The 24,398-nt window shown below is 39.7% G+C and overlaps 1 protein-coding gene across 1 annotated transcript in view; it reads right to left on the bottom strand.

Moving 5' to 3' along the window:
• The window catches only part of DPP10 (dipeptidyl peptidase like 10), a 1,329,914-nt gene that overhangs the window by 1,122,289 nt on the left and 183,227 nt on the right, over positions 1–24,398 (bottom strand). The gene's annotated exons all lie outside the window — the stretch shown is intronic.

Consider the following 24,398-nt stretch of genomic DNA (forward strand, 5'->3'; position numbering starts at 1 on the left):
ATTCACTTGTAAAAAAATGCTAAATGCCTAATACGTGTCTAGCACTAAGTTATGCATTAGGAATAGAAACCAAGGGAGATAGATATTAGCCTTTGATTATGATGCTCAGCGATGAATAAAACTCTAAATCCTGAAGGGACAAAATAAGTCCCACTCTATTCTGACCCAATCAGCTCTGTGGTAAAATCTCTAATTATGCTCAAACTTAGTGATATATAGAATCTTTGATGGCCAGAACAATGAGCTTACACGCTTCTACTTAGGCTACTAAACAAAGGTAAGTCCCCTAAACTCTGTGCCGCAAAATATTTCAAGATGCATTACTGTACGAATATGGTAGATTAATAGCTATGAGTGAAGGTAGCTGGGTCACATCGCTCCTCCAATGCATTGGTCTTCCCAATTTTCCTCCACTGTAACAAGCACATTCTCTTGGGATCACCTGTGATCACAGGGCTTGTATTTCTAGGAATTGCAGCTCACAATAAGAATATCAGCATCCCTATTATTTAGACAACTTCCAAACTAATTCCCCTAATCAGGTGATAGGAAAGATTTTCTGTAAGGTCTGTGTTACACAATTTTAGTCCTGGCATTCCAAAAGACAGCTGCCCTTCCTTCTTTGACACATGTGAAGAAAGCACCGTCAGTTCCACTTTCACTCAGATGCAAAGAAGTAGCAACGGACACAGCAGTTTCACCTCTAGGAAAAGATGTGTCTTTTGCAGAACTCATGGGCAGCTTCACAAACAACAGAATGATAAAGAAGAAAAAGACTGCATGAAAAGAACAAACTCATTGCCCTTTGGCTGAGATGATTTACAGGTGAAGAGAAGGAAGGGTGGGGATGTAGTGCGGCTGTGCTTGGTAGGCTATTGGTAGGTGGTTCACGGATGCTAGACCCACTGTCATAGCTCAAACAAGAGGACAACTTTCTTAACTTGGGGGTGGTTTCTCTGCTTCCTGAAGTCCACTCACAAGGCTATAGGTCTGAGAGGGCAAAATGTGTTAACGTTCAATTATACTTCTCAGCACACATTTTTCCTTGACCGCTATGTTAGGATATAAAGTACTTACGAATTGACAGGAGACATATGCTATTCCAGGGGACTCCAGACCCCCTTCAGCAGTACCCACATTACCCTTTGCCTGCCCTGTGCTACTGTTCTTCTCCTTCCCCTGATTGTGGCTCGGGCTACAGATACTGCCAATGAGATGACCATTTCCTAATCAATTCTACTCTTGGGTCTCTCAAAGTGGTGATGACCCTCTGCCAGCTTTATGTTCGTCCACGTGCTTCTTCAGTGAGAGGGGGAAAAAAAGAGGGGCTTAGAGTTCAACTTCTATATGCTGCCTGAGTTCCACAGATCAGCTCTGAGAGAGCTAGCTGTGAGTACAAAAAAAAATCTAGATAATCAAATTTCAATGTATCATTCTCTGTGTTGGTCAACCACAATGAGAATCTCAGACTTGGTACCCAAAGTTTAAAATATTCCGACTGCAAGATTCAGCTGTAGAATTTTGTACAATAGCTCCTAGGGATGTTTGCAGATGAATGCACACTTATACTCCTTCCCCAAAATTGCCTCTCTATAGTTACCCATCTTTAAACTCTCATTAATAATAAGAGCTATGATTTATCAAGTGCTTATTATGTTAAGGGTACTAGTCAAAGTGCTCTGCATGTATTAACTCAGTCCTCAGAGGAAGGTACTCTTATCATTCCCATTCTACTTTTTATGGCATTTAATCTACAAAGAAATTAAGTAAATTGTTCAATGTCACACAGCAAGTAAGTGGCAGAGCTGGGCAAATCTAGGCAGTGTGACTCTAGAGAACCAAAGCTCTTAAAGATGAAGTTTCTTTGTTAACCTCTGGGCTCATTATACAGCAGGAATCTTCATTACTGTGTCATTATTTCCTTTAGTAGGAGATATTTCTCATACTGTTGCCGGAATACACCTAGCAAAAATCTTACCCCTGTGCACATTCACAAAGTACTAGGCAGACACTGTTGAGTGTCAAGAAGTCTATCGTAAATTATAAATGCCCTGTATATCTCTCATATTTTTGTTATCTCAGTCAGAGATTGATTTGCACTACATCTGGGGCAGCAGAATAAAATACACACATAAAGGAAATAGGGAATCCTAAGTTACTTTGCAAGTGAATGTGGGCAAGGTGAGGTGAGAGAAGATGACTAAAATGGAGAAATGCTATATGTTGACTTGTATTGTCTGAACCTTCCAAGAACACTGCCTTATCATACAATACCCTTCTGCCTTATCATACAATCTATGTAATAATTCCCTTCAACACTATTATATTAGAAAATTCAGGTTCTTTTCCATTGATGCTTTCATAACATTAAAATATGCCCGGGCTTCCCTGGTGGCGCAGTGGTTGAGAGTCCGCCTGCTGATGCAGGGGACACGGGTTCGTGCCCCGGTCCGGGAGGATCCCACGTGCCGTGGAGCGGCCTGGCCCGTGAGCCATGGCCGCTGAGCCTGCGCGTCCGTAGCCTGTGCTCCACGGCGGGAGGGGCCACAACGGTGAGAGGCCCGCATACCGCAAAAAAAAAATAAAATATGCCCCAATCTGTGGAGTAATTGTCATGTATACTATGTACATGTATTATAATATCTCAAGCAAAATCAAATTTGCTATGGGAAACTTATGCTTCATTTACCTTGATTCTGCTATTGATAGACAACTCAGTATAGCATGTTATGAAAAGAAACAAAAAATGAACAGCCCCAAGTTCTTTACAGATTCTCCAACAGTTAATCATGTTCTGATGCCAATCTACTAGAGAATTTTCAAATGCCAAGTCAAGCATGATTGGGCTGATCAAAGATTATAAACATTTGGTGGTGGAGGGGGGAATCCATATTATTATGGAAGAGTGTATGCCATTTGTATTATTTTAGCATTGAAGGATACTTAGCTAACTTAAAAAAATTGTTTTGTTCCTTGAAAGGAAAGATGAACTGGCATATACCACTTTGGGCAGAATACTCCAGAAACTATAACCTACAGCTACAGCATTTATCTGAAACTCTGTAGTTTATTTTAAAGGTTGTGGTGGTATAATACTGACATTAGCAAGCAGGAACATTTTCAAAAAATGTAGCCTAATTTTATTGTTCATCTTTAAATATTCATTTCATATTTGATGGGCTAGAAATTTGAAATTCAAATTACTTCCTTTTCCTTTATTCTTAGCAAAATCATCTAAGAGTAAGAGGTGCAGTTCATTTATAACAAAATAGAAATAAAATAAAGTTCCTAATTCAACAAGAACTAATTAAAATTATTTGAAAGTCAGTTTACAGGTGAGTAAACTCTTAATTCCAGTTACATCACTTAGAGTCTTTGTAAGTTATTTCAGGAAAATTATTCATCTACTGAATCACTGAATCACAGATTTGAAAAGGACATTAAAATTCACCTCCTACAAAACCCTCATGTTACTGATGAGGTCTAGAGAGGTTCCTCAGCAAGTATAAGGTCACTTTTTAAGAAGTTACAAAGTGAAGAATCAAATTTAGGTCTACTGCTTCCAAGTCCTCTGCACTTTCCAAGAAATACTTGGCCAAGCCATACTAGATATTGAGTAAATCTCCCTAGTATCTCAGGTCCAAGATCTCACCAGTGTACCTTGTCTCAAGCCCAGAATCAGGGGTAGTAGGTGACACTGGGTCTCCCATGTGGTCACTCATTTTCAGTAAGACACTGTATTCCCAAGGATGTCTCTGTCCAGAAGATTTAAGCAGAGGTCAATGAACGAGCCTAATTTTTCTAGAAAACGGTATCATAAGTTTCTCAAGCTGACACATGCAGGTTGCTAATATCAAGCACATTTGATACAAAAATCTCTTAACATAAATGTCCATTTATTGGAGCTAGTGGTCAGGCAGGAAACAGGATTTGGGTCACCATTTCCTTTGCACCCATTTCTTTGCACCCCCATTTCCTAGGGCTGCTGTAACAAAGCACCAAAAACTGAGAAGCTTAAAGCAGCAGAAATCCCCTCACAGTTCTGGAGACTAGAAGTCTGAAACCAAATTGTTGGTGGGGCAAAGTTCTCTGTGAAGGCTATGAAAGAGAATCTGTTCCATGCTTCTCTCCTAGCTTCTGGTGGTTGCTGGCAAAACATGGTGTTTCTTGGCTTGCAGCTGCATTACTCCAACTTCCCCAGCTGTTTTCACAGAGCCTTTGTCCCTCTGGATGTGTGTCTCTATGTCTCCAGATTTTCCCGTCTTTATAAGAGACCACCTTAATCCAGTATAAAGTTATTTTACTCAACTGCATCTGAAAAATTCCTATTACCAAGTAAGTTCACTTTCAGAGGCACTGGAGGTTAGGACTTCAACATATCTTTTTGGGGAACACAATTCAACCCATGATGGCTCCCAAATAGATTACGTTTAATAAAGGCAGTGCATCTTCTGGAAACAGTGGATACGCTCCTGGATAATTGTTTTTTGAACTAATCATAAATATTCGGCTAACTCAGAAAAGTTTTTTTTTTTAAATAGCTAGGTCTAGGAATTGGTATAGGAGTTTTTTAAAAGTCAGAAATGAGGCATCTTCCCTAATGTGTCAGGACATGTACAGCCACTGCAGAGATCGGGCAATAGTCCCTGGTGAGTGGGTTCTTTCATCACCCTTATTATAATTCACTAGAACATCCACTTTTGAATTTTGTGTTTTAAATTTTTACTTACTAGGGAATTTAAACTATCTATAGTCTCTTCTCATATCTGTTTATCTGACAGGAACTCTGAGAGCCTCATGCTACACACACTCCCTGGACAGAGACATTCCAAAGTGTCCGACACAGATTAGTGTTTGCTCATGTTCTAGAAGGTATAATAATTCCACTCAGTAGCAGGTACCAACACGGGGTTTACATGGCACAATCTATGGGATACACCTGGAGAGTGGTGCTCAGCTGATCCCCTTACACCTGTTACAAAAGCCTGGTTATCTTATTTTTTTTTACTTTTTGTAAGTGCTCTGCCATCGTATATGTATACATACACATACATATGAAAGACTGTAACTTCTTTAAGGGAAGAAATTGAAACCTGATTCATCTTGATAAACTTCACAGAAGTTAATATAATGTCTTGCACATAACAAGGGTTCAGAGAATATTTGCAGAGTAAATAAACTGATGAGTTTTTAAGCCAACACTGGTTATATATGAATAAAATTAGGCTTGAATTTAGAAAACACCAATAAGCTTAAACAATTTTTCACTTGCTAATATATCTGATCAAGGTATTGCTTAATGAGTTGGTCTCACATATCATACCAAGAAATTTCATCAAATTTAGTAACATGTTATTTGGCAAAAATAAACATGTTGAATAATAATTATACCTTGTCTTCTCACATGGGTTATTCTTAAACTATGTATAAAGAACAAAATTATTTCTACTTTATGATTTTAAATTATAGAGGAAAGGAAAAAACATTTAAAATAATTAGGATATAGATTTGACATGCTAGTTTATTTAAACAAGTATATAAAATTCAAATAATACTGACTAATGACTAATATTTTAATTTAAGTTATCAAGCTAAATTATGATTAGAAAATGATGCACTGAAAGGTTGTCATTTAAAACATAATGGGGGGAAAATGTCTATTTCTGGTCATTCAAGTTTGAGTTTAGAGCTAACAAAATCAATTTCTCTTTAAATGTCTGTTAATGACCACCAGGAATAAAAAGAAAGAACATGGAAATAGAAATAGAATTGGTTATATTAAAAATTTTTGAATAAAGTTTTTATTGTATCTTTTGGATCTTAAAAGGTGTAAGTCTGGGCCAATGACAAATTACCAGGAAATTGAACCTGAACTTTAATCTTCTAGTTTTGGAGCATGGCAGAGCCAGCTAGCACCAAGTTTACATGCTCTTCAGATCCCCAGGAAGCCCAGGTTTATGATCTTTCCATGTGCAGAGTCCTTTTTCCAATGCTTTACCACTAAGATTTTGAGATAAAAATGGTGCTTATGGGACTTCCCTGATGGCACAGTGGTTAAGCATCCGCCTGCCAATGCAGGGGACATGGGTTCGATCCCTGGTCTAGTAGGATCCCACATGCCATGGAGCAACTAAGCCCGTGCACCACAACTACTGAGCCTGCACTCCAGACCCTGTGAGCCACAACTACTGAGCCCATGCACCTAGAGCCCATGCTCCGCAACAAGAGAAGCCACCATAACGAGAAGCCCGCACACTGCAACTAGAGAAAGCCCACACACAGCAACAAAGACCCAACGCAGCCAAAAATAAATAAATTAATTTTTTTAAATGGTGCTTATATACTTGATTTTATCTTTTTTAAAATTTTTCTTAACTTGGTTTGACCACTATTTTCTCATCTACTCATTCCTCACCATTCTTCTATGTACCTGACCACACACAAACACACACAAGCACACTCTACAGGCTTCAACAGAAATTTTGCCTTATTTGCTACATATACTTATCACCAAGCACAACACTACACAGCAGGTGTTTAATTATATCAGGGTGTCTCTTTTTCCCTTTGCAGACTATGGGAACAATAGATGGCTGGTATTTGTTATAAGATGGTTTACTTCCATGATATCTATAACAATGTGTGAGGACTTTATTTTCCCTTTTTCTCCTCTCTTTTACCTTCTGCAAATTATTCTTTCTTCTGCTCTACAAATGTATGACCACCTTTCCTTACATTCCATTGAGCTTGTCCCCAAAATTTTTTGAACAAACTCATCACCTATCTCCATTTTAACAACAGATGCATCCTGAAGGTCAGGAAGAAAATGGGAATCAAATCCTTAGAGTTCTCACATGATTTGACCATCATTTTTGAAATCGAAAATTTTGACTAGTTCAATAGATTCAGATACTGAAAATGTTCGCTAAAAATTACCCATTTTCAGATGAATTGCAAAGACATACGAATAACACTGAATCACAACACATCTAAGCCTACATAAACATATGAGATTGTCTTTAAATTTTGTAATTGCTACTGCAGACTTTGACTAGAAGTCATATGTTTCTGACCACCAAATTTTAACAAGTTTCTCTCCTTGACAGAATTTAGTCCCACTCTCAGCAGAGTCAGAAATAATGGAATTGCTCATTAAAAATAATGAGATGCCATTGTAATGAATCCTGATCTATAGCTTCTCTCTCCAAAATATTTCTTTCAATGGAAAAAGTAATTAGATCCTATGGAGGTCCTCACCTTGGGATATAAAAGGTAACCACAAAACCATACTTAATTATGTAAACTGAATACTTTAAGAACGGTGTTACCTAAAAGTTTCCATTGCATACCAGGTACCAGGTTGACTAGAAAAAGAAATTACATTTGATAATGAAATGGACCTGGAGGAGAAAGACGAAAAAGAAACAAGAGGACACTATTACTCCTTTGCTTCCACGAGCCATCATAACTCTTTTTCCTAAAGAATTGATCCTGATAGAAAAAGGAGCACTAGTCAGTGAAAGGTTAATCTCATTTCTCAACCCATCAGACACTTGCACTCTTCAAACTTCTAAACGCACTTTTTCTTGCCTTAACTTCCTCTTTCATGCTGTGAAAATGGAACATAATTTTTTACTGAAGCCGTGTAGAAGTTTAGCAAGGAATCAAAAGTTATAATTAGGTGAGTCCTTTACACTCAGGTGGCTCATCTGCCATCTAGTTAGGCTGCCTGTCTGGGAACCCAAGAAGGAACAGAAACACCTAGAATCTCATACCAAGCACAGTTTACTTGCTTGGAGAGTGTAGCAGGTCTTTGAACGACAGTGGGATAGTAAGAGCAGGAAAAAAATGGGCCAGACAGGAACCATTTTTTTTCATTAATTCCCAAATAATATCTGAAAGATAAAAACTAATGATTCGGGCTTCCCTGGTGGCGCAGTGGTTGGGAGTCCGCCTGCCGATGCAGGGGACACGGGTTTGTGCCCCGGTCCGGGAGGATCCCACGTGCCGCGGAGCGGCTGGGCCCGTGAGCCATGGCCGCTGAGCCTGCGCGTCCGGAGCCTGTGCTCCGCAACGGGAGAGGCCACAACAGTGAGAGGCCCGCGTACCGCAAAAAAAAAAAAACCAAAAAAAAAAACACACTCTCAGAGATGTCTTTAGTTTATTGAGTTCCTTAACCTGCAAGACCTCTTTTTTACCATTAAGCAATTGTGAGAGTAAGCTAGTATAGGCAGTACCACACCGTTTCATAAGAGAGGAAACTCAAGATCAAAGAAGTTAAGTGACTGTCTTAATTCCTCGACTAAAAAAAAAAAAAAAACAAAAAAACTAATGATTCAACAGTGAGACTGAACACCAATGAGAAGAGATGCTCTGTTGACATTAATAACATCAACCAGACTATTGGAAATAGACCTGAAGGGCCGTGGATTCCTCTTGGGGATTTAGTACCTTTCTACCTGCCTATTTTGTGAGAGAAAAAGTAACAGTATTCGCCACCCAGAGGGCCTGGTGTACAGGTATTCCCACAGAGAATGTTCTTTTAATCTCAAGCATTTCATTTAGTCCATAGAGGTCTGTTTTAACTTGAAGGCTTTGCCTGCAACCACACAAACACACAACTCCCCACGACCCACATGCAGAGAATTCCCTGAGCTTCAAGCCTCACTAATCTGTATTTGAATTCAATGTCAGGATAGAAATAAAGAAAAGCTCTGCCTTGTTGAAGGGTTGTTGACAACTCGTTGTCAGGCACAAGACCATTTGGAGGAAACAACAAATGCACAGAAACAAAGTTTAGGGGGGCCTGGGCACTTGTTTTCTTTTTCTCCTCCTTCCTCCCAGAGCCTGGGTTATTCAGTAGTGCACTAGTTTTCTAGGGCTGCCCTAACAAATCACCACAAACTGGAGGGCCTAAAAAATCAGAAACTTAGTTTGTCATAATTCTGGAGAGCAGAAATCCAAAAATCAGGGTGTCTACAGGGCCAGCCTCCTCCAGAGGATATATGGGAGATTCTCTCCAAGTGCCTGGTAACTCCAGGCACTCCTTAATTTGTGAGTGCATCACTCCAATCTCTACCTACATCTTCACCCGAGCTTCTCTTCTGTTTCTTCTCCTCTCCTGTCTCCTTTATAAGGATACTTAATGTTGGATTGAGGACATATCCAGGTAATCTAGGATAATATCCTCTGAAGAGCCTTAAATAAGTTATATCTGTACAGATCCTATTTTTCCAAATAAGGTCATATTCACAGGTTCCAAGGTGTGGAAATATCTTTTCGGGCGGTCACCATCACTGGGATAGTAGACTTAGGCTGAGACTGAAGACTATATAACTCCCCCCACCTCCACTCCGAACATGAACTCTAAAATCTATGAGAGACTGACTCCTGCTTAGAAACTCTAAAGAATTAAATTTCTTTCAAATGCTCCATTCTCCATTTGGAGGAATGGATCAGGGAAGAGCTCACTTGTAGAAGATGTGCTTGGCTTTTATAGAGAATAAAACCTGACAGGCAGTTTAAACTGGACATCCACTATGACACACCTTCAGATAGGTGTTTTGCAAATAAAAGTCAACTTGATTAAGAAAGCTGAAATATGTACAGGGTTTGTGGTTAAATGATCAGGTAAATCTGATGCAACTGCTGCTTAGACACTCTCTGCTCACAATCCTGGTCCCTAAACACACTCTATAGGATGAATGTAATGCCAACTCCTGGGAATAAAGCAAAATCCTGTTATTTTGTAATGGAAATTACCTTCTCAATTAAGGCAACTAAGAAGATGGAGAAAGCCCACAGGCTTTAATTAAATCTCTCTGGGGCTCTATTAAGATGCACCCCTAGAAGTTGCATTTGCCTTTTTGCTCACATGCCTGCCTCTTCAATCAGGTAGAAATTACATACTTAGTCTAGGCCAATCTTATCAAGATTGGATGCTTTCTCTAAAAATTCACTTAAAGACTTAAACTTATAGCTTTAAGTAATTTCCTGGGCAGAGGAATCTGCCAGCACTTCCCCTTTCCTTCCTACTTTTTTTTTTTTTTAATAAATTTATTTATTTATTTTTGGCTGTGTTGGGTCTTCATTGCGGTGCGCGGGCTTCTCATTGCAGTGGCTTCTCTCGTTGCAGAGCACGGGCTCTAGGCACATGGGCTTCAGTAGTTGCAGCACGTGGGCTCAGTAGCTGTGGCTTGCGGGCTCTAGAGCGCAGGCTCAGTAGTTGCGGCGCATGGGCTTAGTTGTTCCACGGCATGTGGGATCTTCCCGGACCAGGGCTCGAACCCGTGTCCCCTGCATTGGGAGATGGATTCTTAACTACTGTGCCACTAGGGAAGTCCCTCCTTCCTACTTTTGAATTCCTAAAGAATTGACTGTGGTTCCTCCAGCCTTGTTTAACTTTCCTCCCCTCATCTATCCACCTGCCTTCCTCATCCTTTGCGTGCCTTGACCCAATTTCTTCATGGATATCTTCATGAAACTCTTTGCTAATCAGAGTGTGGTTCATGGACTGTAACCACTTGGGAGCTTGTTAGACAGCAGCACCTCAACACACCCCGGATGTCCCATCCTCATCTTTAATAATTAAAGTGTGAGACTCAGTCCCCAACTCCCATGTGCTTTTACTAGGTTATGACGTTTGCTTTAGCCAGGCCTCCCAGTGAGCATGCTCTCTTTTTCAAGACTCCCCTTCTTCAACTGCTATTTGTGTAGACAAGTGGATTTCAACCTTAGCTGCACATGACAATTGCTTGAGTAGCGGTGGTTGTTTTTTTCATCAGAAGAATCCCACCCTCAGAGATCTTAATTTAATTTGTCTGGGGTGGAGCCCAGGCACAGTCTTATTCTTTTTTTTTTCTTTTCGAACTTTCCCAGGAGATTATAATGTGCAACCACATTTGAGAACACCTTCGCTGAAGGGTGGTTTCAAAGTGCGGTTCTAGAGTTGGTAGTATCGGATCACCCAAACTTCTTAAAAATGCAAATTCTTTGGTTCCATCCCAGGCTTTCTGACCAGAAACTCTGGAGGAAGGCCAGTAAGCTGTGTTTTAACAAGCCCTCCAAGTGATTTTGATCAAGGCTAGAGTCTGAGAAATACTGCCATTGAGTATCTCTTGCCACTCACACAAAGTTCTATGGAAGGTACACAAGTGAATAAAGACTGGTCCTTACCCTGGAGTAACAAAAATGTACTTGGAAGAAACACTTTGAACATACAGACACACCCAAACATGACCCATGTTTACAGATGTGTAGTTCTAGTCAGAATGTGATTAAGGTGAGTGAGTAGTAAAAAAAAAATTACTTTTGAGTAGAACTTCTATAGAAAGAGGAAACATATGCAGGTGATACAAGCATAAATAATAGGAGGGAGAGGGTGTTTAGGCAACTAGAGTGGTTTATTAGGAGATAGACTAGGGCTTCCCTGGTGGCACAGTGGTTAAGAATCCGCCTGCCAATACAAGGGACACGGGTCCGAGCCCTGGTCCAGGAAGATCCCACATGCCGTGGAGCAACTAAGCCCGTGCGCCACAACTACTGAGCCTGCGCTCTAGAGCCCACGTGCCACAACTACTGAAGCCCGTGTGCCTAGAGCCCATGCTCCGTGACAAGAGAAGCCCGCGCACCACAACAAAGAGTAGCCCCCGCTCGCCGCAACTAGAGAAAGTCCACGCGCAACAATGAAGACCCAATGCAGCCAAAAATAAATAAAATAAAATAAATAAATTTATTAAAGAAAAGAGAGCGACCACAAAAATAAATGGGTGGTAGTCAATCTCTGTGGGATCTTGAATATCACTCTAAGCCATCCAGGTATTTCTAAAAATACCAGGAAAATATTTTGTGTATGAGTTGCAGCTAGCTAAAGTGAAAGAAGAGGACAGAGAAATTTTCAGGTACTGAAGAGAGCATGTGCAAAGGCCCCAAGACAGGAAAAGCCATGGAATCTTCAATAGAAACCAAAATAGAATCTGCATGAAGCAGTCATTTAGGATGCAGCGTCTGAATGCTCATCTGTAAGGATGATGTGAGGCTGATTGTGCAGAGAACAGATTGATAGGACTTGGGAACTTGAAATCCCAATTTAATTCTACAAGACTCTCTGATTATACTTAATAGAATTCATCCACATTTCCTCCATTTTTCTAATTCCTTTCTTTTAATGTAAAATAATGGATGCTCTGAATAACTAAAAAATTGAAAGTATGGAAATTTTATGATACAACACAACTTTAAAGGTTGCCATAGTAATTGCAGTATTGAAAAACAAACTTAACTGTGGGTGTGTGATATTCCTCATTTGCAACTATAGCTTCAATTTTGCAGGACTACCATTTAATATCACATGCTGGGTTGATTGCCACTGCCATAAAAGCCATAAGGAAATAAAATGTAGTGGTCATTTGATGTTTTTTGATAATCCATAGCCATTTCTACCCTTTGACTTAACAGAACCCCTAATTTCTCCCTGCCCTACAGTCCTGACACCACACCTCTTCTACCAAAATTCTCTTCCTGGATATCAGAGTATGTGCTCTCAGATGACACTTCAAGATTAGAGCAGGAACTCAGGTCTGGCCAATCAAAATGCCATATTTCCCTGATCTGGGACTGCCTGGCTCTTCAAGGCACAAGACACTACATAGTGGAACTTGATGAGTTTATTCTAAAAAAGAAAATGTAAAACATAGCCAAGAACATTTTTTAAGGTAGTACAATGAGGCAGAACTTGTCCTCCTAACTCTCATAACACTAATGATAGTTAAATTTAAATTACTAATCTTAAGAAATTTAAATAAAGTAATTTAAATTTAAAAATTTAAATAAGAAATTTAAAATTAAATTTCTTTAATTTAAGTTAAGAAATAGTCAAATAGACCAATGGAATAGCACAGAGAATCCAGAAACACAATCAGACAAAAAAAAAAAAAATTAGTAAGGAAAGATGCTCAACATCACTGATCATCAGGGAAATGCAAATCAAAATCACAATGAGATATCATCTCACGCTTATAAGAATGGCTATCATCAAAAAGAACACAAACAAATGTTGGCAAGGATGTAAAGAAAAGGGAACCCTTGTACTTTGTTGGCAGGAATGTAAATTGGTGCAGCCACTGTGGAAAACAGTATGGAGGTTTCTTAAAAAAATAAACATAGAATTACCATATGACTCAGCAATTCCACTCCTGTGTATATATCTAAAAAAACACAAAAACACTAATTTGCAAAGATACATGCACCCCAATGTTCTTAGCATCACTATTTACAATAGCCAAGATATGGAAGCAACCTAAGTGTCCATCAACAGATGAATGGATAAAGGAGATGTGGTACATACACACACACACACACACACACACACACACACACACAATGGAATACTACTCAGTCATAAAAATGAACAAAATTTTGTCATTTGCAGCAACATGGATGGACTTGGAGGGTATTATGCTAAGTGAAACAAGTCAGACAAAGACAAATATAGTATCGTATCACTTATATGTGGAATCTACAAAAGCAACAAACTAGTAAGTATAACAAAAAATAAGCAGGCTCAAGATATAGAGAACAAACTAGCGGTTACCAGTGGGGGTGTCAGTATAGGGGTGGGGGATTGAGAGGTACAAACTATTGGGTGTAAGATAGGCTACAAAGATGTATTGTACAACACAGGAAATACAGCCAATATTTTATGATAACTGTAAAAGGAGTGTAACCTTTTAAAAATGTATAAATTTTTTTTAACTTGAAAAAATCAGTAAAGAAATTAAAACTACTTAAAAATAGGAGATTTCATAAATAATGGTAGAAAAATTGGCTATCTGGCAATATAAAATAAAAGTTAGAATCCTACTATGTCCCAGTCCAAAACTGAATTCTAGATAAAGTGCAAAATGGAAAATCCTGTAAAATAGTTCCTTTCAAATTGTTGCTACATATTACATAACATAGTGATCTTTTTTTTTAAATGCCAGGATCTATCACATCACCAATTAAGTGAAAATCTGTGAGGACAGAGCCCAAACATCAGTATTTTTAAAGCTTTTCTGGATATTAATTTATAGCAAAGTCTGAGAACCACTGCTGGTTAATAGAGAAGAATGTCCCTGAGCTTCTGAGCAGTCAAAGCAAAGAATAGTTTAATAATGAGTGACAAAGTTTTCATTTAAAAAAAGGCCAAATGTTCAGGAGATTTACCAGTTTTCCTGGTGCTGAAAAATAGGGAGAAGTGTCACCATTTAAAAACTTCATAAAGTAATAGTGCATCAATAAGACTGTTAAATTAATAGCGGCTTTAAACCACTAATGTCTTTGCTTGCTGTGCTTTTCCACTCTTAAAACTAGTCAGAAGGATCCTAATTACCTGGCCATGGAGAAATCAGGAAAAGGACTGTAGAGAACTCAGCACATTTATCGTCTGTAAATAACCAGAGTCGTTGTCTACTTGGATGGACAACGGCTTTGCCATCATTAAAAATAGCTCATTTCATGTTATGTACATGTACTGCTCTATTTGCCAATTCTCCACGTCACTTAGCACTGGGTAGCCTCACACCAGAGCCCTAACATAGAAATGTGGGGCTTCAAGTATCTAGACCACTTCTCCTTCCTAGTCCTAAGGATCATGCATCCTTTCACCATGAGCTTAGACATAACTTCTGAATCTTTCTGTCATCAGCTCCAGGCTGTCATTATCAAACAGTTAGAATTGACATATAAGTTGAAATATGCCTATAGGAATTTTCTCTTTCATTGTGAACACAGAGAGGGAGCCACACTCAGAGGGGTAACCCAGTAGGAAAAGATACCAGAAATACGGGCTGAACCCCTGAAACAGGGGAAGGATGCTGAGATGAAGACTGTGCAGCAGTTATTAATAACCTATGTCTACAAGTCTCCAGAAAGAAGAGACCAAGTGTCACTAACTGTGGAGAGTCTGAGACATACAAATCTGAGATTTACAAGTTAGTTTGCTAGTTTCATAGATGCTCAAAGAAGATACGAAATTCTTGGATCAGAGACAAAGGACTCCACTACTGACAGCACAGGAAACAGCATGAGCTTCACGCTCTTACCAGTTGCCTTTGTCCCTCAGTCCCATGAGGATGGCAAGTGGGAGTCATGCAGAGCTGGGCTGGGGGATGCTACACATACAGTAGGTTTGTGCTACAGCTGAGGAGCCCTGAGATTAGAAAACAGTCTATGATGGGGGTTGCAAGCAGACCTGCCCAACTTTTCCTCTGAGGATGGCATTATCATTATTATATTGTCCTCTGCCCTGAAGGGAGAGAATACCTCTGTCTTCCGACAATGTATGCTATATAAACATTCTTAGAAAGAGTCAAAAGACATACAGAAATACCATGGCAAATTACCCCCATCTCAAGGAAAACGGAGATAGCAGAAAGGACCTAAGAAAACAGCAGGAATACGACTAGGAGACAAAAAAATTAATCACAGTAAATACATTAGCAACATACATTATAATCTCAGCTTTCCAAGGCAAATGAGTAAGAAACTGGGTCCCCAGTTAGAGCAATACTGTGTGAATCTAGGATTTAATGGGAATTTCCTCTGCCCTGTTTATCTACCAGACTCATGGGTCTCTGAGGGTAAAAGCAAAGTTAAGGCCTTACTGAGGATACCACATTTTTATCTGCTGCACAGAAATTCAGTGGATTTGCTTTCCAAACATACTTCTATTTTCCTGTTCATTATAAATTTCATTATAGGTGTATAACCCACTAAGAACATAGCCAAAGGATATCATTGCTAACTGATGCCTTACAACTCCAATTACATTAGTCACTTTTTTTTTTTTTTTTTTTTTTTTTGCGGTACGCGGGCCTCTCACTGCTGTGGCCTCTCCCGTTGTGGAGCACAGGCTCCGGACACACAGGCTCAGCGGCCATGGCTCACGGGCCCAGCCGCTCGGCGGCACTTGGGATCCTCCCGGACCGGGGCACGAACCCGCATCCCCTGCATCGGCAGGCGGACTCTCAACCACTGCGCCACCAGGGAAGCCCCTACATTAGTCACTTTAAGAATACTGAAGCTGTTGGGGAAATACCTTGACACTAAATGGCTCTGGCATTTTCAACAGTCATGGTTAGTTCAGCTTTGCACAGAGAACAGTTGGAGAGGTAAATGTACAAAGATGTGTTGATTGCAAGTCAAGGAACCTGAAGAAAAACTAAATTAAACACATTCAATCTCTGCTCACCTTGAGGGACTGTCAATGGGAAATGGACCCCCTGAGACAGAAAAAGTGATAGCAAGGGGAATGTCTAGAGATGACACCTCAAGCCATCCCATAAGCATCCCATGAACTTTCTTTTTATTCACAGCCATCCTTGCTGATTTGGAAATATGTTCAGCTTGCTTTCCTCCAAATGCTATTAAATACATTGTGAGGCAATGACCACAGCTAACTGAAAGATGATGTCATGCCAACACAAGTGAACTGCGCTTGGAATCCAGTATGTGAATCGCAACTAACTGGCCGTGAGGCCTTAAGTAAGGCCCTCTTGTACTTTGAATCTCAGTTTTGTATCTGATAAAATGAGGAGACAGTCACTAGGTCTATGGTGTTTAAAATATCTTTCTGGGAAGTGGCACAATTCCAAGGACAAGCTTTAAGGATAACTTGATAGAGGGTAGGGGAATGGGTTGAACAGAAAGACCAAGAACCTAGGCCTCACCTTTCCCTTCAACCTGCTGGGAAGGCATCATTTTATGTATTTAATATATCTATTTTTTTAATATCTAATTTTAGATAAGGGTTCTCTGTCAAAATGAATATAATAAACACTGGAATAAAAATCTCTATAGTCCCTCCAACCACTAACATTCTATTATGTTTTCAAATTTTTCTTCCAGTGGAAAACCAACAATAACCACACACACACACACACACACACACACACACACACACGCACACACACACACAGAACTGGGGGCCATAACCGTAAGTCTTCAGAGAGTCAGAGTTCAATTTCATATAATAAAGAAAAATTCCCCTGGGGTCCTAAATAGCCTCATTCAGAGATTCAGACACAGAATCCTGAAGCATGCTGGGAAATAACACGTACAAGGCTTAACTGGAAATGAAGAGTTTTTAGTGCCATCTCCTCTTGTTCATTTACCTCTTTTGGAAGGGAACTGAGGGACAGATAATATGGAGATAGAGCCATGTCTAGGGCAGAACCCTTCAGATTAATTTGTTCTTGGGGAGCTCTTCTGAATCACAAATGCACGGAGATGGTTAGCCAAGACAGAGGAGAGGAAGCAGCAACAAAAATGCCCGAAGACTCATCAAACCTGTACCATTTGCCTTTAGACACCTCCTCACTGAGGTAAAGCAGGTGAAATGTCTCTCCTCATTTTTATACTCCTGCCATTTTGACCTGTTTTTCTGTTCTAGATTCTCATTTTAGTTAAATGTTTTCTCCATTCAATTGATCTCATCCATATGCAAAAGGAAGGGAGGATGTGAAACACACCTGGTATGACTGGAGGGTCCAGTGCCACTAGGGGCCACCTGGACAGTCCACTGCCCACACATGGCTCTGAAGGTGCAAAACCAGAGTTTTTCATCTTCCTTTAATTCCTTCTTCAACTTTTCTGAGAAGGCTTGGCTTTGGAATTAAGAAGATACTTTGGGGCTTCCCTGGTGGCGCAGTGGTTGAGAGTCCGCCTGCCGATGCAGGAGACACGGGTTCGTGCCCTGGTCCGGGAGGATCCCACATGCCGCGGAGCAACTAAGCCCGTGAGCCATGGCCGCTGGGCCTGCGCGTCCGGAGCCTGTGCTCCGCAGCGGGAGAGGCCACAACAGTGAGAGGCCCGCATACCGCAAAAAAAAAAAAAAAAAAAAAAAGAAGATACTTTGATAAAGAGAACCTACTGCATAGTACAGGGAACTCTATTCAATGCTCTGTGGTGACCTAAATGGGAAGGAAATCCAAAAAAGAGGGGATATATGTATACATATAGCTGATTCCTTTTGCTGTACAGTAGAAACTAACACAACATTGTAAAGCAACTATACTCCAAAAAAAATTACTTTTTTAAAAAAAGGAAGATACTTTGATTTGTTCCACAGATGGCATAAAAACTGGGATAGAGCTCTGGAAAGGAAAGAATTTCCATATTAAGAGTTTTGCCCTGGTGAACTTTAGTCTAGTGTGAAGAGCAGTGTGTAAACAGGAAAGGGTACCCAGGCTCTGCCAGGAACACCTGCAGGGCAGAGCCTTCAGTTCCTAATGCCATAGACCGGTGAGGACATGGAACTCATACACAAAATCTTATAACAGTGTACCCAAAATGTCAAAGACAACCTCAAAATCAACCTGGAAACATCCTAATTGGCTTCTATAGAGAGAAAAAGAAGAGCCAGAATTATGCTGTTCATCCTGTAAGGGAGGTGTGATGTGCTTTCAGTTCGCATGCTATAACCGTTGCGAGAACCACTGATGAAGGAAAAGCCCAAGAAATATAAAAGATTCCCATGAAAAGGTCCTCAAAAATCCATATCCTGTCACCTCAAATCTCTTCAGCTGTCTTGGTCTGTGGATTAGGCCAATTTGTTGTTCTTAGGGCCTAACTCGGGATGTTTAATTTAGCTGTGAAAATAATCGATGGATAGCAAATACTAGTATACCATAGAGGGACCAATAAACAGGCTTGGAATTTTTAAGATGGTTTTTCACCAAGAGTACACTGGAATAGTTCACTTCAAAGGAGAATGTATGCTGGCACATTCAAAACCAGTTTAGTCCACCTGTTAGATGGACTGAGTATCCTGAACTCCTTCACATCACTTATCACACTTAAGATATTTGCTAAATGTCCTAATTTGGCAAGCTAGGGTGTATCATTTTTACTACTTTACCCAAAGAGCTTTTTCAGCATATGTTAGGGCCTTAATTTGCATTTGTAATGACTGGGTTTCACAAAGAGAAAATAGAAGGTGGGAGGGGAGCTTTGTATCTTTGCATGCCTATAATTAGAGATATCACGAAAAGATCAACTAAAACAGTTGTACTGTTTTCCAGCTACTCAATCAGGAAGATCTGAAATGATAAAACCAGTAGCGTGTCCACGACCTTCAGAGCTACCACACGTGTGTCTCCGCACATTAGGCAGGGCATCTAATTTAAACTGCTTATGAAATAAGTGTTGCCAATAAATATTGACTGAATAAATGAAGAAGACAGACAATTTTCCGACCGCCAGCATTCTTAGAGTCAAATCTACAGGCCTTTCCAGGAGGCTGCAAGCGTGAACCTGGCTTCACATTAACATCACCTGCGCAGCTTTTAGGAAATACTGATTTCAGTGCCCTGTACCCAGAGACTTTGATATGTTCTAGGAAAAGCTGATTCACTGACTTAGACCTATGGGCAACAAATTAGTCACCAGCTCTGCTTCAAGGGACTTGAGATCCCAAGTTATGAGGTATAACAATTAGGAGAAGAGGAGCTCTTTTACAGGGAAATAGGATATTTGGAAAGACACATACAACTGTTGGCAAATCACCAGTTATATACATATATATACATATATATGCATATAAAATCCACATTGGGGGGCTTCCCTGGTGGTGCAGTGGTTGAGAGTCCGCCTGCCGATGCAGAGGACACGGGTTAGTGTCCCGGTCCGGGAAGATCCCACGTGCCGCAGGAGCGGCTGGGCCCGTGAGCCATAGCCGCTGAGCCTGCGCGTCCGGAGCCTGTGCTCCACAACGGGAGAAGCCACAGCAGTGAGAGGCCTGCGTACCGCAAAAAAAAAAAAAAAAAAAAAAAAAAAAAAAATCCACATAGTGTCACAATGTGCTACTGACAGAAATAGAAGCAGAATCCGTGTCCCATTCTATACAATCCAATGCTACACGGTATTGCCCCATTTCCCTCTGTCATTCTCATTCTTTCCATAATTCACTGAGAAACGGTGGAGAACAGGATTGTCCAAAAACGTTCGGAAGACTAAATCACAGTACCTTCAGCAATGTTTTTATTCCAGATGTTAACTGATTTCAGTAGAAATCCATTTGGAACCTCATTATTCCTCAAGGAGAAATATTTCAAATTTAAAATTATTTTGCAAGTAAGAAAACAAGGATAGAGCAATAACTTGCAAAAAGAAAAAAAAATCCAATATCTTTAGAAAAGCCCAAGACAGAATAAAGGCCTCAGACCTGAAATATTCTTTGCTAATTAACCAATTACTTATTTGTTTTATGAAATAAAATCTTAAATGCAGTTTCTATAGGCTGTTAAGCACCGATCTTTCCTTTGGCAGCCTATTCTGCATTATGCTTAACCAATTCTTGTACTGATTGGAAGATAGTAGTGAGATCACCTGAGAAGATCAGGTGATCTCCTCAATGCCTTTAATGTTATAAGAAGTTTGCCCTAAATAAAAATTTTCTTTCAGGCTTCCCTGGTGGCTCAGTGGTTAAGAATCCGCCTGCCAATGCAGGGGACATGGGTTCGAGCCCTGGTCTGGGAAGATCCCACATGCTGCGGAGCAACTAAGCCCGCGAGCCACAACTACTGAACCTGTGTTCTAGAGCCCATGAGCCACTACTGAAGCCTGCGCGCCTAGAGCTCATGCTCCGCAACAAGAGAAGCCACGGCAATGAGAAGCCTGCACACCACAGCTGGAGAAAGCCTGCGCGCAGCAACAAGACCCAACACAGCCAACAATTAATCAATCAATTAATTAATTAATTTTAAAACAAACAAATTTTCTTTCACCCAGTACTCATCACCTATGTGACAAAAAGCATGAAAATCATGATTATCAATATTATGCATTTGATTGCTTTTTATTTCAAAGCTAAATATTTTAAATAAAAAATTTTTGTTTAAGATCCTTAAAAAATTTTTGTTTTAAGATCCTTAAAAAATTGCTTGTTTAAGGATCTTGACATACAAAAGTATTAAAATTTCACTCCTTGGCAAACATCTTTTCCAAACTAGTTGAAGGAAAACAACATTATTTTTTAAATTTTTTTCCTTCATAAAGCATTTATTCATTCATATTTATTGAGTACCTCATCCTAGTGGGATTAAACACCTTTTATAAAAACAACATTCATGGGCTTCCCTGGTGGCGCAGTGGTTGAGAATCCGCCTGCCGATGCAGGGGATACGGGTTCGTGCCCCGGTCCGGGAAGATCCCACATGCCGCGGAGAGGCTGGGCACGTGAGCCATGGCCGCTGAGCCTGTGCGTCCGGAGCCTGTGCTCCGCAACGGGAGAGGCCACAACAGTGAGAAACATTCTTGGGCTTCCCTGATGGCACAGTGGTTGAGAGTCCGCCTGCCGATGTAGGGGACGCAGGTTCGTGCCCCGGTCCAGGAGGATCCCACGTGCCGCGGAGAGGCTGGGCCCGTGAGCCATAGCCGCTGAGCCTGCGCGTCCGGAGCCTGTGCTCCGCAATGGGAGAGGCCGCAACAGTGAGAGGCCCGCGTACCGCAAAAAAAAACAAAAAACATTCTTTAAACAATGAATAATAAAAACCAAGGACTTAAGCAAAGTACAATATGTACATTAATCTGCTAATGGTTCTTCCCACATATTTATCTCCAGTCATTATTTCCAAGTATATGGCAAAAGCAAAAGTTCTGCCGCTGCATGACTTGAGCTTCCTAAATTATTTTATTCACCCCTCAGTTCCTCATGCTCCAAATTTTTGAAGTGCAGTTCTCTTTTTGGACTGCTGTTCACCCAAATCTTATATCAAAAGCCAACGATGGAGGTACGTTGTATATTTAGGGCTAAGAAAGTTTTTGGTCTTCTTCTAAAGCTCACATTAAGTCCACAATTCTCAAAGAATGTGGAAAGTAATCTTTTTTTCTTATTTATTTCTAGGTAATAAACAGTTTAACAGTATTTTGAAAATGAGAATGGAAGGCTGACTAAGGTACAGGTTTTAATGGATGCAGAATACTTCGTTCCTGCCCTGAATGAATGAGTTCTTAGGAAGACAGCAGGACCATTTCATACATTTTCACACCAACCTCCAACTGTACTGTTCTGGCCTGGTACCTGGAAATAATTTGTCAATAGCAATGTCCTTTTCTCAAGACAGCTCTGCGAAATAGAGTTGATGGGCCTATACATTTATGACACCCGTGTTGTTTTAAAATATTGCATTGGACAAAACGTTCATTCGGGTTTTGTGACCTATCTTACCAAAAACCCAAATGAACGTTTTGGCCAGCCCAATTTACAGCCCAGGGTCCACCACTTCCAGAGAGCTGAGACTAATATACTAAATCACTCAATTCGGCTTCATCTGAATATCTACTCACAGGAGCATTCACTTGTTCTAAATTTTAAAGAAATATTGCAATCTATTGCAGTTTACCCACACCCCCCCCAAATAATCTGGCAAAAATATTTTATTTGATGTTCTCTGTTGTACTTATTCATTTATTTGGTGGCATCTGATGTGTGGAGGTTAGAGTGGAGAGCAGGAAAAGGGCCTGACACTGACATTCCTAGATGTCCAGAGAGCTCACCGTGGGGAGGACATCACAGAAGTGGGCCGATCTTTCTTTGTAACTGTTATCTCTGCCCTGATTCAAGGGCATCTGGGCACACTATGGTGTCCTTAAAGCATGGTCCACAGACCCCTGGTGATGTCTGAGACACTTTCTGGTGGTTCTCAAGCTCAAAACTGGTTCTACAATAATTCTAAGACATTATTTAGCCTTTTCATTGTGTTGCAATTTGTACTAATGATGTAAAAGCAATCGTGGGTAGAACTGCTGGTGCCTTAGCATGAGTCAAGATATGGCACCAAACTGTACTGGTAATCATTGTATTGTCAAAGCCACTCACTTGCAGGGGAAAAAAACTCCGCTAATTGTATTTTGGAACATCTTTGTTGAGCTGTAAAAATTATTAATTTTATTTACAACCTTTGATTACATATCTTTTTATTGTCATCTGTGAAGTTTGTAGAAAATAATTCTACTGCATACTGAAGCATATGTGGTTATTTCAAGGAAAAGAACTTGTGCAAGTTTTTGAGTTGCAAGATTAACTGGCTCTTTTTTTGCATTTAACATGATTCTCCCTTAAAAGAATTATCAAAAAACATAATTGTTCAGACTCGGGTACTTAGCAGAACTAGTGAATCTGTCACTTCAAAGAAAACAACTGACAGCTTTTAAGTAAAAATTCAAATTCTGGAAAATATGTATTTGCCATCCAGACGTTGACAGCTTCCCAGTACTTACAGACTTTCCTGATGAGAACAGTGTGATATTAACAAATATGATTGTCTTACATTTTATAATGAAATCTGTCAATATTTGGGAGATCCACATAGCTCAGTAAACCAGTATTTTTCAAAAGACCAAATGCATGATGTTACAAAATCATGCATGAATAAAGATCATGTTCAGAGTATGAACAGTTCCTTGAAATGATTTCAGCTACTACACTCCAACTGTTTTTTTTTTGTTGTTGTTAAAAGCACCACTTGTAGAGTTTAGGTATTGCATCAGAAAAAAATATCCACAAATCATCTGAAAAGGTTACTAAAATCCTCCTCACTTTCCAAGTACATATCTAAGTGAGGCCATATTTTCTTCATATATTTCAACCAAGGCAACCTATCACAACACGTTTAATGCAAAAAAAGATTATAGAAACTGGATGTCTTCTAGGAAGCCAGATTTTGAAGAGGTTTGCAAAAATGTAAAATAATGCCTCTTTTTTTCAGAATTTTTTGGAGATATATGTTTTATTAATATATAATGGTTTATTGTTCTTATTTTAAATGAATTAATGAACAAGGTTTTTTTTCCATTTCAATTCTTCATATGATAAATGCAATAGATATAAACCCACATCAGTGAAAGCTATTTGAAGTCCTGGATAACTTTTAAGAGTATAAAAGACCCTTTAGACCAAAAGTTTGAAATTTGCTGCCTTAGTATAAGTCGATGTGCTCAATCAATCAATACCATTATAAAGTTCAGCAATATAACAAATTCTCTAAGGCAGGGATCAAGGCATTTACTAATGTCAGAAAAAAAAAAACTATTGAATGACCTTTGTCTTCAGAAAAGCAGTCACTGACAGTTTTCCTCATACAGCTTTCATGTAATTATGCCAGTAAACCTAGTAAGCTCAGTATGTCTCATTCTGTAAAACATTTCCATCAAGATATAGCAGTCATGATTTTTATTCATGTAACATTTCTGATAACAATATCCAATTAACACATCCATTTTATGTCCACTGCATTAATTTTATGTTAAAAGAAATCCAATAGTGCTCAATTACATTTGCCTCCAAATTAAATTAGCATTACATGAATTTAATGGGTATCTTAATTAGATCATGTTATTAAGAGGATTTTACACAAATT

Source organism: Kogia breviceps, chromosome 2 (genome assembly GCF_026419965.1).
Source record: "Kogia breviceps isolate mKogBre1 chromosome 2, mKogBre1 haplotype 1, whole genome shotgun sequence".
Classification (NCBI taxonomy): Eukaryota; Metazoa; Chordata; class Mammalia; order Artiodactyla; family Physeteridae; genus Kogia; species Kogia breviceps.